Source organism: Oryx dammah, unplaced genomic scaffold (genome assembly GCF_014754425.2).
Source record: "Oryx dammah isolate SB20612 unplaced genomic scaffold, SCBI_Odam_1.1 HiC_scaffold_19, whole genome shotgun sequence".
Taxonomy (NCBI): domain Eukaryota; kingdom Metazoa; phylum Chordata; class Mammalia; order Artiodactyla; family Bovidae; genus Oryx; species Oryx dammah.
Window position 1 is genome coordinate 41,984,094 of NW_024070203.1, and position 13,367 is coordinate 41,997,460.

Below are 13,367 nucleotides of genomic sequence, written 5' to 3' on the forward strand. Positions count from 1 at the left end.
CACTTCAAACCCTCTTTGTCTTCCATCAGTTACATACTTCTAATGGCAGTTCCCACAGGACACATCCATTTATGAGACAGATAAAGAATGGTTAGGAGCTTTCCTGGAAGCCATTCCAACACTGGGAGAGTCAGCAATAACTTATCAGGGAAGTGACTCAAATTCATCTTTTCCCCTCACCCAGATTCCCTAAATGCCCAGAGCCACTGCAGTGCAGCTAGGATGAAGCCAAGTGTGAATGAAAAGAACTTGGAATTGATAAAAATCTTAACCAATCCCCGTTGAGGTCTTTAAGACATCTTCCTTTTAAAGAGTTGAAAGTACATATGATCATGTGAACTCAGTGCTAGATGCCCTCCTTGGGCCTTGGAAAGAGCCAGTACAAGTAACGGGGTTTTGGCAGAAGCTTCATTTGTCATTGTTGTTTAGTCGCTAAGTCACGTCCAACTCTTTCACAACCCTGTGGACTGTATGTAGCCTGTAAGGCTCCTCTGTCCTTAGGATTTTCCAGGCAAGAATACTGGAGTGGGTTGCCATTCCTGTCTACAGGGGAACTTCCCTACTCAGGAATCGAACCGAATCTCCTGCATTGGCAGGTGGATGCTTTACAACTGGGCCACCAGGGAAACCCTCAAAATTTATTAGCTTAGCACTAAATTCACCCTGGAAAGATCTCAGAGGAAACAGGTGAACGCTGTCAGAAATGGTGCAAAGCTTGCCCCCTGCCCCTTTAGCTCAGGAGCTCCTGCTCTTTCATCAGGTCAGGTCCCAGCTCAAGCATTCAGTCCTCTCTGTTGGGCTCTCTGAGAACCCAGGGCAGGTTTAGGAAGGTCTTCCAGGCCCCCTCCATGCCTCCATTATAACATTTGGTTACATAAGTTAAATGTGTAGTTAGCCTATAGGCTCACTGAGGGTGTGGTTCAAAGCTTTTAAAAATATTTGTACTGTCACAGTGGGCCCCCAACAACCCCTTGTTGAGTAAGTGAATTGATGCTCTTGTTGAAGGAGGGAAGCCCTCGCCAGCGAGACTCGGGCACCCGTGATAAGAACATCAAAGCTCTGATGACTGACCTCTGGGGTCAATTACAATGGAAGGGTAAGAAAAACAGCTAATCACCAACAGCCTCTTGAAAGTTCATACAGAAATAGACAGCTTTCTCATTCTACAAATGAATCTTTTACCAGTCCTACACAGGTTATCAAGCTTAATATATTGTTAGCTATCAATATAATGTTATTTTCATGACAATGATTTGAAATCCAGTGTTCTAGGATACTCAACTATTGAAAAAAACACCTGTTCCAATGAATCAAGACTAAGATGCTGGAACTGAAGACAATAAAATCCTCATCCATCAGGCACTTTGTATAACCCCACACCCTCACTTCCCCTAAAGACAAACACACTCGAGATATGAAGGCACAACATAGGCTGGGTGAGGACATGTCCCTGCAGCCCAATAAGAGCGAGCTCAACATCTGTTAGCTTAATAAGGGCTTAAGATTCACAGCTTCTTTCAAGGTCATCCATATTTGTGGCCACAATCAAAATGTGGGTCTTCCTACACACCTAAAGCTTGAAGTTTACAAACCACTTCGCAGCGCAAGAAGTGAAGACAAAAAGCCAGGTTCACGAGAAAGCGCACACGCGGGTCGAGCCCCGCGCATGCGCACTCTGCGAAAGGCCGCCCCAGGCGCGTCCCGCCGTCACCTCGCCTTCCGCTGCCGGCTCTCAGTGCCCGCCTTCGGGTTAGGCGCTGATTGGTCAGGCTGGCCGGTGCTCGGGGCGGAGACTGGGGTGATCGTCAGCAACGCCAGGGGACAGCCTAGCTTCAAGCCTGAGTTGCCGGAGCAGGCTCCTGCCTGCCGCGCGGCCGAGGTAAAGTGGGGCTAGCGGCTCTGGAGAGCGGTTGGCTTGGGGATCGAGGAGGTGCCCCCGGGTCTGATGGTGGTGGGGAGCCCTGGTGACTGTCAGCGTGGGAGCTGAAGGAGCGCGGTTCGGAGTTGCCGGGAGGAGGGCTGGTTCCACCGGCCGGTTGGGTGCCTGCGCCGCGGCTGATGGGAGAGGTTCTGGGGCCGCCGGGTGGCTGAGGGCTTGGGTGGGGCTGGAGCTTCGGCGGAGCGGAGGGACTTCGGCCGATTAGCCCCGAGGGCTGGGGCTCGCCCCCCCTCAACCCGCCCAGTCACCCCACGGCTGCCCCCTGCCTTCCTCCGTCTTCGGTCCGGTGTCCGGAAGGCCCTTGGCGGCGGTTCCCGTGGATGTTGCGCGTCCCCCGGGATCGGCGGGCGCACCTCCCCACCAGGCCTCGGGCGTCCGGAGAGGGCAGCACACCTCCCGAGCGGCCCGGGGGCTTAACCAACTCAGCTGGCCGGCTTTTTATTGTTTCCACTTTTCGCCTCCTTGGACTTTCCCCACTGTGTGTTCTTGACCAGGACCTGCATTAGTCCCAAAGATGGGGGTGGAAGGGAAAGAATCGACCTTTTAACATTTAAAAACACGTTATATTATGGAAACCTGGTCGAGAGACTAGCATAAAGAACTCAGTACCCATCACCCAGTTTCAACAAGTATCAATAAATGGCTAGGCTTGTTCCTCTCCTCCAGATTATTTTGACGTGTATCTGAGACATATCATTGTATCTCTCTTACTTATTTCTTAGGATCAATAGTCATCCTTTTCCAAGCATTTGCTTCCCAGAGAGATTGAGCAAAATAAGGCACGCTTTAAGGCGTAGACGGCGCTAATGCATTTTGCATTAGGAGATTGTGGGCAATTTTCCAACGGTGCCGTCTCATTACCTGGTGCTCAGGCTTTCGAAATCACTGAAAACAAAGGTGCCAAATAATCTCCTTTTGTCTGTAGCTTTACTGCATTTGAGTGGTAATAATATTTTATTTTTATTTAATACATTTTGTTTTAGTATTGATAATTTTATATTTACCGAGTCCTTGATGTGTATGAAGCATTGTGAAAGTGTTTTCACCTGTTAGTTCATTTAACTTTTACAACAGCTGTATGAATTATTGATGGGTATTATCCCATTTTACAGGTGAGTGGGAAAAGAGATTTAGAGAGGTTAAGCAGTTTGCCTGAGGTCAGGCTGATGTAAGGGGCTTGTTGTTGTTGTTTAGTCCCTAAGTTGTGTCCAACTCTTTCTCGACCCCATGGACTGTATGTAGCCAGCCAGACTCTTCTATGAGTTTTCACAGGTAAGGATACTGGAGTGGGTTGCTATTTCCTTCTCCTGGGATGGAACCCAGGAGGATTCTTTACTGCTGAGCCACCTGGGAAGCTCTATGTAAGAAGCAGGGCTCTGTAATTAGCTTGCTGATCCAGGTCACTGCAAAATTCTTGCTCTTTTAACCATAATTGAATGTCCTAAGAATTGTGGAGTAAACTTAACTGCTGTGGAGATTTCTGTTGGGCTACAAATCCATAATGGGAAAAAAAAACCATACCTGGATATTTTGAATACAATAGTAAGATAGGTATTTTTGTCCCTTTGAAACAATAAAAGGTTAACACAGTTGGTTTTGAGAGTCCCTTGGACTGCAGGGAGATCCAACCAGTCCATTCTAAAGGAGATCTGTCCTGGGTGTTCATTGGAGGGACTGATGCTAAAGCTGAAACTCCAATGCTTTGGCTACCTCATGAGAAGAGTTGACTCATTGGAAAAGACCCTGATGCTGGGAGGGATTGAGGGCAGGAGGAGAAGGGGACAACAGAGGATGAGATGGCTGGATGGCATCACCGACTCGATGGACGTGAGTCTGAGTGAACTCCGGGAGTTGGTGATGGACAGGGAGGCCTAGCGTGCTGCGATTCATGGGGTTGCAGAGTCTCACACGATTGAGCGACTGAACTAAACAGTTGGTTTTAAAGTTATGAGCAAAGTATGTAAGTGTAGTTCAATAAATAAAATTAAAATTTTTTTCTATAGATATGGCCAGTTAAAGGGGAAATGAAAAGGAAAAAAATCAAGGAATAGTCTCTACCTCTTTTGGCAGTTAGCATATACTGGCTATACTGTATACTGGATACTTTAGTATGTGTCCCTCATCTTCTCAATTTTACACTATTTCTTATCCTCATCCAAGTATTGAGTTGGCTGAAAACTTTGTTCTGGGTTTTTCTGTAACAGCCTTTGGAATAGCCCAAACGAACTTTTTGGCCAACCCAATAGTTTTAGAGTAAGGACTAGAGAGAGAGAGAGAGAGAGAGAGAGACAGCTGGGCTTACTCAGAGGACAGTAGAGAAGACTTGCTGAGTTGGAGTTTAGGATTCCTACTGTAGAGGAGTAGTTCAAAAGTCTAAAAGTAGGGTTAAATTCACACATGAAGGGACTTGAGTGCCAAATTTAAGAAATGTGAATTTTGAGCAAAGAATTGACATGATCACAGTCTCCTAGGAATATAATGAGCTGGCTCTGTCAAAAATGGCTTCATCTAAGACATGGAAGCAATTAGTGATTTGACCTGATGAATATAAAAGAAATGGGCTTTCCAGGTCTCTCTAGTGGCAAAGAATCCGCCTGGCAATGAAAGAGACGTGGGTTCGATGTCTGGGTTGGGAGGATCCCCTAGAGTAGGAAGTGGTAACCCACTTCAGTATTCTTGCCTGGAAAACTGAAGGACAAAGAAGTTTGGTGGGCTACAGATCCTGGGGTTGCAAAGAGTTGGACAAGTCTTAAAGGAACTCAACAACAACAAATATCCATGAGCCCTGTTCAATTTCAGGAAGAAGGAACTCAAGGCAATACAAAATGGCACAGGGAAGGCTGATATACATTCTGTCTAGTGCTGTGCAGGGTAGGGGAGGTCATGCTCTAAGTGAGTCTGGCAATGAAGCAAGACTCACAGTGTATTAATTTTCCCAGGCTGCCGTGATATGTTGAGTGACTAAGCACACACATATAAAGGAAATAGATTTTGGTTTAACTGGTGAATTTATGGACATAAGGAAAGAACTGGAGGAAAAAAATAGTCTGTAAAAGAGTAAGAGACAGTGTGGTGCAGTGGTGCAGTAGGTTCTAAAGTCCAGGTAAACTTCAGTTTCTACTCCTTTGTTTTCTTGGATAATCTTGGTGATGAGTTATTATTAGTGTATAGCTGCTTTTTGAATCGTTGACAACTCAACTGTTCATCTGTTCTTTTATATGTTTATTATATACTGTTGATACAAATTGCACCACTTAGTTTAAGCAACGAAATGGGGCACTATAATCTCACTATGTCATGATACAAAAGAAAGGTGGAGAATTCCATCACCTCGCCTCAGACACAGGCCATGTTAAGCTTTGGTATCTTTTCAGATCTTTTCTTCTGTGTATGCATATGCATAAAATATTTATTTCACCACCATTTTTATGCTTTATTTTTTAAAACAGAATCACATATATGTTAGTCATTTAGATGTTTATCAGATATCCTTTCTTTCTGTTTTAATGGCCATAAACTTAGAATGGGTATGTTGAATTTAACTATTTCCTTATTGATGGACATTTAGTTTGCTTCTAGAGTTTCTCTTCTACAACGAATACCTCAGTAACTAGGCTTCCCTTATGGTGCAGTGGTAAAGAATCTGCCTGCAAGGCAGGAGACTTGGGTTTAATCCCTGGAGAAGGGAATGGCAACCCACTCCAGTATTCTTGCCTAGAGAATTCCATAGACAGAGGAGCCTGGCGAGCTACAGTCTATGGGGTCGCAACTACCCTTACTAGCTTTTAAAACCCAACATTTTTTTTTTAAACTGACACAACATTGTAAATGAACTATATTTCAATAAAAAGTTTAAAAGTATTGTTAATTTGAAAAGAAAAAAACTAAACACCTTTAAAAAGTATGATTTATTGACTTTTACCATAAGGTAATTTTATATATACATAATATGTAGAGGACAGTAATTGTTACACAGCTTATCAATTTGCTTGGCCCAAGGAAGCAGTTTTAATTAGTGAAAAATATTATTGACTTCCAAGTAATGTGTGTGTTTCTACTGGTGTCCAGGACCACTTAAGATACTTGAGCAGTCTTTTCAAAAGATTGTTTTAAAACTGATGCCAGAATACTTAATTCATTTGCATGGGAATGCTTAAAATAACACTTCAAGGAAATTCCTGTGTCATTCACAATAGGGTTATATCTCAGAGTTAAATGAAAATGACACATCTTTAATTCAAATGGAAACATACAATTACCTCTAACCTCTTTTATAACATAAGGAGAGAAAGTCCTCCTCTAAAAATGTTAGTGAAAATGTCCCTCAAAAGTTTAGTTTCATATCTAAAGCTCTTTTAATTTGAAAGGACTTTGATCAAGTTTTAATTAGGTAATGTTCTTAGGCTTCTCATCTAAATAGTTTGTTGTTGAGAGATGCAGTACAGGTCATGAGATTTATTCATTTGTGGACTGAAAAAAGTTAAACTTATATGTCAGATTCTGTGTTGCGTACTGAGAATGTAGCAGTATATTTAATTTTGTATGACTAGTATAGAATATTAGTTCTAAAATACTGCCAGTAAATTCCATACCCATAGGTCGAATACTATGTCATTACTTAATAGTGTGGTAAAGTGTTCTGATTTAAAGTCTCAGCCCAGACTCATGTGGAATCTATAGCTGTGGTCACTAGACTTGAATTTCAAGTTTAATTTCTAAAAAGTAGGGTAGGGTGTTGACAGATGGTAGACAGCTTTTTATTACGGTAAATAAACATTTGGGGGGACGTTGGGGGGGGCTTCCCAGGTGGCTCTAGTGGTAAAGAACCCTCCTGTAAATGCAGGAGACAAGAGATACAGGTTTGATCCCGGAGTTGGGAATATCCCCTGGAGGAGGGCGTGGCAACCCACTCCAGTGTTCTTGCCTGGAGAATTCCATGGACAGAGGAGCCTGGAAGGCTGCAGTCCATAGGATTGCAGAGAGTCAGACATGACTGAAGTGAATTAACATGCACACGTAAGCATTTTATATTATATATTTTTTAATTTAAAAATATTTAGTTGTTTAACTTTGGCTGTGCTGGGTCTTCATTGCTGGACATGCTTTTCTCTCATTGCAGCAAGCAGAAGAGGGCTGCTCTTCATTGTGGCGCTCGGGCTTCTCATTGCGGTGGCTTCTCTTGCTGCAGAGCGCAGGCTCTAGGGTACATAGGCTTCAGTGGCTGTGGCTCCTGGGCGCTCAAGTGCTGGCTTAGTAGTTGTGGTGCACAGGCTTAGTTGCTCTGCAGTATTGTGGGATCTTCCCAAACCAGAGATCGAACCTTTGTCTCCTGCACTGGCAGGTGATTCTTTACCTCTGAGCCGCCAGGGAAGCTCAATAAACATTAAAAAAAAAAATAAATGAATAACATTCACCTACTGTCCCCATATCCTAAAAGAAACAGCATTTTCACACTAGAAACGTAAGAAGGGTATGTTCTCAAAGGACAGTAACTTTTGGGGGCACGGGGTGGTGCCCTGCATAACTTGCGGGATCCTAGTTCCCCAACCAGGGATTGAACCCAGGGCACGACAGTGAAAACAGAGTTCTAACCTTTGGACTGCCAAGGAATTCCCATCAAAATAAAGAACAGTAATTTTAAATTGATTAAGTTTTTGTTTTTTACTTCATGGCCCTTGTTTTTCTTTTGCATCATTGTTTGCACCCAGAATGTAGATTGTCCTTTGGGGCGCACAGATTTAGTTTACCTGACTTCTTAGTTTTCTGAAAACAGGAAACATTATTCCAGTAATTTAGCCAATAGAATAACTAAGAATGTTCTGTTAATCTTTTTAGACTCGCAGTATAAAGTGGTCACACTCTTCTGTTACATTGTAAAGATAATTAAGTGGCCATTTCTGTGAATAGTTTACAAAGATCTTATAAAAGTAAGCTCCATGTACTATTGTAGCTTTTAAAGTTTGTAGCATTTTAAATTTACTGACAACTTTGTTATCCCTGCTAGCAGGTTTCTTGTGAAGCTATTGCTAATAACTTTTTAAAAGTCACAACTATCTCAAAAACATACACTGCATTAGTTGAAACAATTTGATTTGATTGTGGGCTTCCCTAATAGCTCAGTTGGTAAAGAATCTCCCTGCAATGGCAGGAGACCGTGGTTCCATTCCTGAGTCGGGAAGATTCGCTAGGGATCTAGAGAAGGGATAGTTTACCCACCTGGGCTTCCCTTGTGGCTCAGCTGGTAAAGAATCCACCTGCAGTGTGGGAGACCTGGGTTTGATCCCTGGGTTGGGAAGATCCCCTGGATAAGGGAAAAGCTACCCACTCCAGTATTCTGGCCTGGAGAATTCCATCACTTCATGGGAAATAGGTGGGGAAACAGTGGCTGACTTTATTTTTCTGGACTCCAGAATCACTGCACATGGTGATTGCAGCCATGAAATTAAAAGACACTTACTCCTTGGAAGGAAAGTTATGATCAACCTAGACAGCATATTAAAAAGAAGAGATATTACTTTGACAACAAAGGTCCGTCTAGTCAAGCCTATGGTTTTTCCAGTCAAGCCTATGGTTTTTCCAGTTGTCATGTATGGATGTGAGAGTTGGACTATAAAGAAAGCTGAGCACCAAAGAATTGATGTTTTTGAACTGTGGTGTTGGAGAAGACTCTTGAGAGTCCCTTTGACTGCAAGGAGATCCAACCAGTCCATCCTAAAGGAGATCAGTCCTGGGTGTTCATTGGAAGGACTGATGTTGAAGCTGAAACTCCAATACTTTGGCCACCTTATGCGAAGAGCTGACTCATTGGAAAATACCCTGATGCTGGGAAGGATTGAGGGCAGGAGGAGAAGGGGACGACAGAGGATGAGATGGTTGGATGGCATCACTGACTCAATGGACATGGGTTTGGGTAAACTCCAGGAGTTGATGATGGACAGGGAGGTCTGGCGTGCTTCGGTTCATGGGGTTGCAGAGAGTCGGACAAGACTGAGCGATTTTCATTTTCACTTCACTTTTAATTGATCTACCTGTGTGCTATTATATGTTTTTGTAGTATTTGTGGAGGGAAAAGAAAGTCTGTTTTCAGTGTTTATCTAATTTTCATTCAGTTTTGATTTTCTCTCCTACCAGCTCTCATCCTCCCCCCAACCCTGCTATAGTACTGCATTGTATTTCTATGTCTAGTCTAGCCAGATTAGATTATAAGACTATGCTATCATCATATAATTCTAGAAGTCAAATTTTATACACGCAGAACCAAACAATCAAAACAAAGTGCAGCCTGATTCTTAGCCATCTTTTTTAAACCTTTTTTTATTGTGAAGTGTAACACCCAGTGTAACACAGGAAGATGGATAAACATAAATAATACAGCTCAATATATGATCACAAAGCAAACACCCATGCAGTGACCACCCAGATTAAGAACTAGAAAGTTGCCCGCCCTCTGGAAAACTCCTTTTGCTGCCTTGCACCTGTTACCCATCCCATGCAAAGGTAACCATCATGGTTAACACCTTACACTATGGGTTTGTTTTGCCTTTTATGATTTTCTGCATGCCTTTAAGAGCTATAGTGATGTCCCCTTTTTCATTCCTGTTACTGGTAATGTGTGCCTTTTCTCTCCTCAGTAAATCTCATTTAGAGGTCAATTCTTTTTACTACTCTTATCAAAGCACCAACTGTTGGCTTGGTGATATTTCTCTGCCATGATAGTTCTCCAATGCTTTCAAATAGTTAATTTTAAAAAAAAATTTTTTTTTTTTGGTTCCACTAGTTTACTTGTTCTCAGCAGCAGGGGAGTTTGTCTGAAATTAACCTAGTTCACATATAAATAGAAGTAAAATTCCTCTTAAGATATCTGTTTACAATTGAGAGAGTATAGAAAAGACACTGGCTTGGGGCTTAGATGCCTTTTGTTTAACCTTCGAGTATTAACTGAGCAACTGTTGTATTCTATATAGTTTGCTGAGCGCTGGGGTCTTCAGATGAGTAAGCTAGGTGATGAAAGTGCTGTGGAAGAGAGAGGCAGTTTAGATGCGTTGTTTTAATGTGCTATGTAGGAGAATATTCACAGGAGGGCCCTAATACTGGTTGGTCAGGAGGTGAAAGCTAAACTGAAACAAAAGATTGGTAGAAGCTAACATAGTGCTTCAGCAGACTAGAGGTAGTACACTTGTAGCAACTTCAAGATGTGAGATTTAGTCATTTTCCTACAGCCCAATTTTCGTAAGTGAAGGCTGGTGTACTTAGCAAGTTCTGGCTTGTTGAAGAAACAAAACAGTAGAAAAGGGGACTGAAAATACTAGAAAGCAGTGGTTCAGATGTGGGGCTGCATGAGGCAGAAGAAAGTGAAGGTGGGAAGGGATTGACTAGAAAGTTCAAGGGAGGGAGACTGAAGGTTTCCATATGGTGCAAGGAGTGTCTAAGTGAAAGCTGTGATATTTGGATTTTGTAACTTCTAGATTTTGTTTTAAAATGAAAAGTAAAACATGCTTTGTAGCATTGTTCTAAGCAGCACAAACCATACAAACAAAAAATTACTTCTCCCTGCTCTGGCCAATTTTAATAGTCTGATGTAAAGCTGGTTGGGTGGTGCTGAATTCTCTTTACTTTTGCCTGTGTGTGAACCTTTTGATTTCTTCATCAAATCGGAATGAGTCTTGCTGGATAGAGTATTCTTGGTTGTAGTTTCTTCCCTTTCATCATTTTAAATATACTGTGCCATTCCCTTCTGGCTTGTAGAGTTTTTGCTGACAAATCAGCTGATAACCTTGGGGGAGTTCCTTTGTATTAATATGTTGTCATTTTTTCCTTGTTCCTTCTAATATTCTATCTTTGTCTTTAGTTTTTGTCAGTTTAATTACTATGTGTCTTGGTATGTTTCTCCTTGGTGATTATCCTGCCTGGGACTCTCAGTAAAACTTGAATCCAATTGTCTGCTGAAGGGCGGGGCTGCACTCCCTCCCTGTTAGTTTGGCCTGAAGCAACCCAGCCCCAGAGTCTATAGGCTCTGTGATAGGGCTAATGGCGACCACAAGAGGGCTCATGCCAGTGGGCATGTCCCAGAACTGCTCCTGCCAGTGCCTCTGTCCCTGCTGTGGGCCGCTGCCACCTCACATTTCTGCAGGAGACCCTTCAGCACTAGCAGGTGGGTCTGGTTCGGTCTCCTGTGGGTCACTGCTCCTTTCCCCTGGGTCCTGGTACATACAAGATTTTGTGTGTGCCCTCCAAGAGTGGAGTCTCTGTTTCCCCCAGTCGTGTAGAAGTCCCACAGTCAAATCCTGCTGGCCTTCAAGGTCAGATACCCCGGGGATATCCAATCCCTTTGTCAGATCTCCTGGCTAGGAAGCCTGATGTGAGGCTCAGAATCTTCACATCAGGGGGAGAACTTCTTTGGTATTATGGTTCCCTACTTTTGTGAGTTACCCACCTGGTGGGTATGGGATTTGATTTTATCATGATTGTGCCCCTCCTCCTGCCTTGTTGCACCTTTTCCTTTGTCTTTGTGGGGGATCCTTTCTTCGGTTGGTTCCAGCTCCTCTGTCGATAGTTGTTCAACAGCAATATCTGTGCTTTTGTAGGAGATGAGTGCACGTCCTTCTACTCTGCCATCTTGAACCAATCTCTCTCAATTGATGTTTATCTTTCTATAAATGAAAAGGTTGAAGATTTTTGTCTTTTACAGAATGAAATCATAGTATATTACTCTCCTGTATCATACTATCAAGTCATTACATAGACTGTAACTCACTTTTAATAGATGCCTAAAGCTTTGTAATATGCATATACTGTAATTAACAGGTGTTTATTGATGAACATTTAAAATTGATCCTAGTTTTGTGACTAGAAGAAGCACTGCAGAAAATATCTTTATATATGTTCTCTATGTGTAATGCTTTTATTTCTGCAAAAAATTCCTGAAAGTTACATAATTTAATCAAAAGCTATATGTGTTTTTAAAACTTATTTGAGGAAATGGCAACCCACTTCAGTATTCTTGCCTGGAAAATCCCATGGATGGAGCCTGGTAGGCTACAGTCCATGGGGTCGCAGAGTCGGACACGACTGAGCAACTTCACTTCACTTCACTTCACTGAGGCATAACTTACGTTATGAAAAGTATGTAAGTGTGCAGCATCTTGATAAGCATTCCCAGAGTAAACACATCCAACTGTCTGTCTGTCAAGAAATACAACTTGGCCAGCATCCACTGAAATCCCTCAGTCAGGCCTACTATCAGTCACTACCTCTGTCTCCACAACAGTTAGGAAAAAAACTTTGAAAAAGAATTCATAATGTGTGATTAGCTTGCTTTTAGTTTTACCTGTCTTAGATCTTTATGTAAATAGACTCAAACAGTGCTGTATTGGACGCATTATTGTAAACATTATAACTACTCAGCACAGCAAGAATATGTGTTTATGATGTACTAGTGCTGATGAGTCCAGAGTGCACAATTCCATTTAGGGAAGGACTTGGAGAAAAGTTGAATGATGGGGAATGCTCAAGCGCTCTTAAGTCAGTCCTCATGAGGAACAGAGGGTGGCCAAGCAGTGCTTCCTAAGGAGAGCTGCTTTTGCTTGTTTCTTAAATGAAGGTACAGTTTGCACACAGCAAAATTCACTCCTTTTGGTAGATTTCTTTGAACACAGTCATGTAACCACCACCACAATCAAAATATAGACTATGTCCATTTTTCCAAAACTTGCCTTGTGCTCTGTTATAGTTGTTACTGTCAGTTGTTCCTCCACTGACAGTCCGTGGTGACCCCTGATCTGTTCTGTTGTCTCTTTAGTTTTGCCTTTGAGGGAGAGTTTTGAAAAGAACTTAACAGCAGTAATTCGGAGATGGTTGGATAGCATCACCGACTCAATGGACATGAGTTTGAACAAACTCTGGGAGATGGTGAAGGACAGGGAAACCTGGCGTGCTGCAGTCCTTGGGGGTCGCAAAGAGTTAGACATGACTGAGCAACTAAACCACTACCACCACCACCACCACCACCACAAAGAGCAGTGATTGATTGGAAACAGCCTGGATATAAAGTGAGCGAGAATAAGCAAGCACTAGACACTTTGACACAGCATGCTACAGGGAGAGCCAAGTTTCAGTTCGGTGAGGGAGGAAACACTTACCTCCATTCAGACAGGCTTCCAGAGAGCACAGTGGAGGGGTCTGGAGTAAAGGGTAGCTGTAGGAGGCCCCCAGCTATGTGACCTCTCTTCCCTGTTTTCTGTTTAACATCCTTGATGAACATTCCCCTTATTGAAAACTCCTTTAATTTTTTTGGTGACAATATCTCTCACATTTTTGTTACCTCTTTTGAATATTTTTTCCCACTGACCTTTGCTTGATCTTCAGTTATTTCCTGAGATTTCTATCCTGGCTTCATTTCTTACTCTCTATAAGTTAGCCCATTCACTCT

General features: G+C 42.6%; 1 protein-coding gene across 2 annotated transcripts in view; it reads left to right on the forward strand.

Annotated features, from left to right (window-relative positions):
• Window positions 1–1,788: 1,788 nt before the first annotated feature.
• MTFR1 (mitochondrial fission regulator 1) overlaps window positions 1,789–13,367 on the forward strand; it is a 61,014-nt gene continuing 49,435 nt past the window's right edge. Inside the window, exon 1 of one of the 2 annotated variants that reach the window (XR_005724595.1) lies at window positions 1,789–1,879. The gene's annotated coding sequence lies outside the window, so the exon portion shown is untranslated. The remainder of the gene's footprint in view (window positions 1,880–13,367) is intronic. The other variant, XM_040261306.1, reaches the window with a different exon arrangement.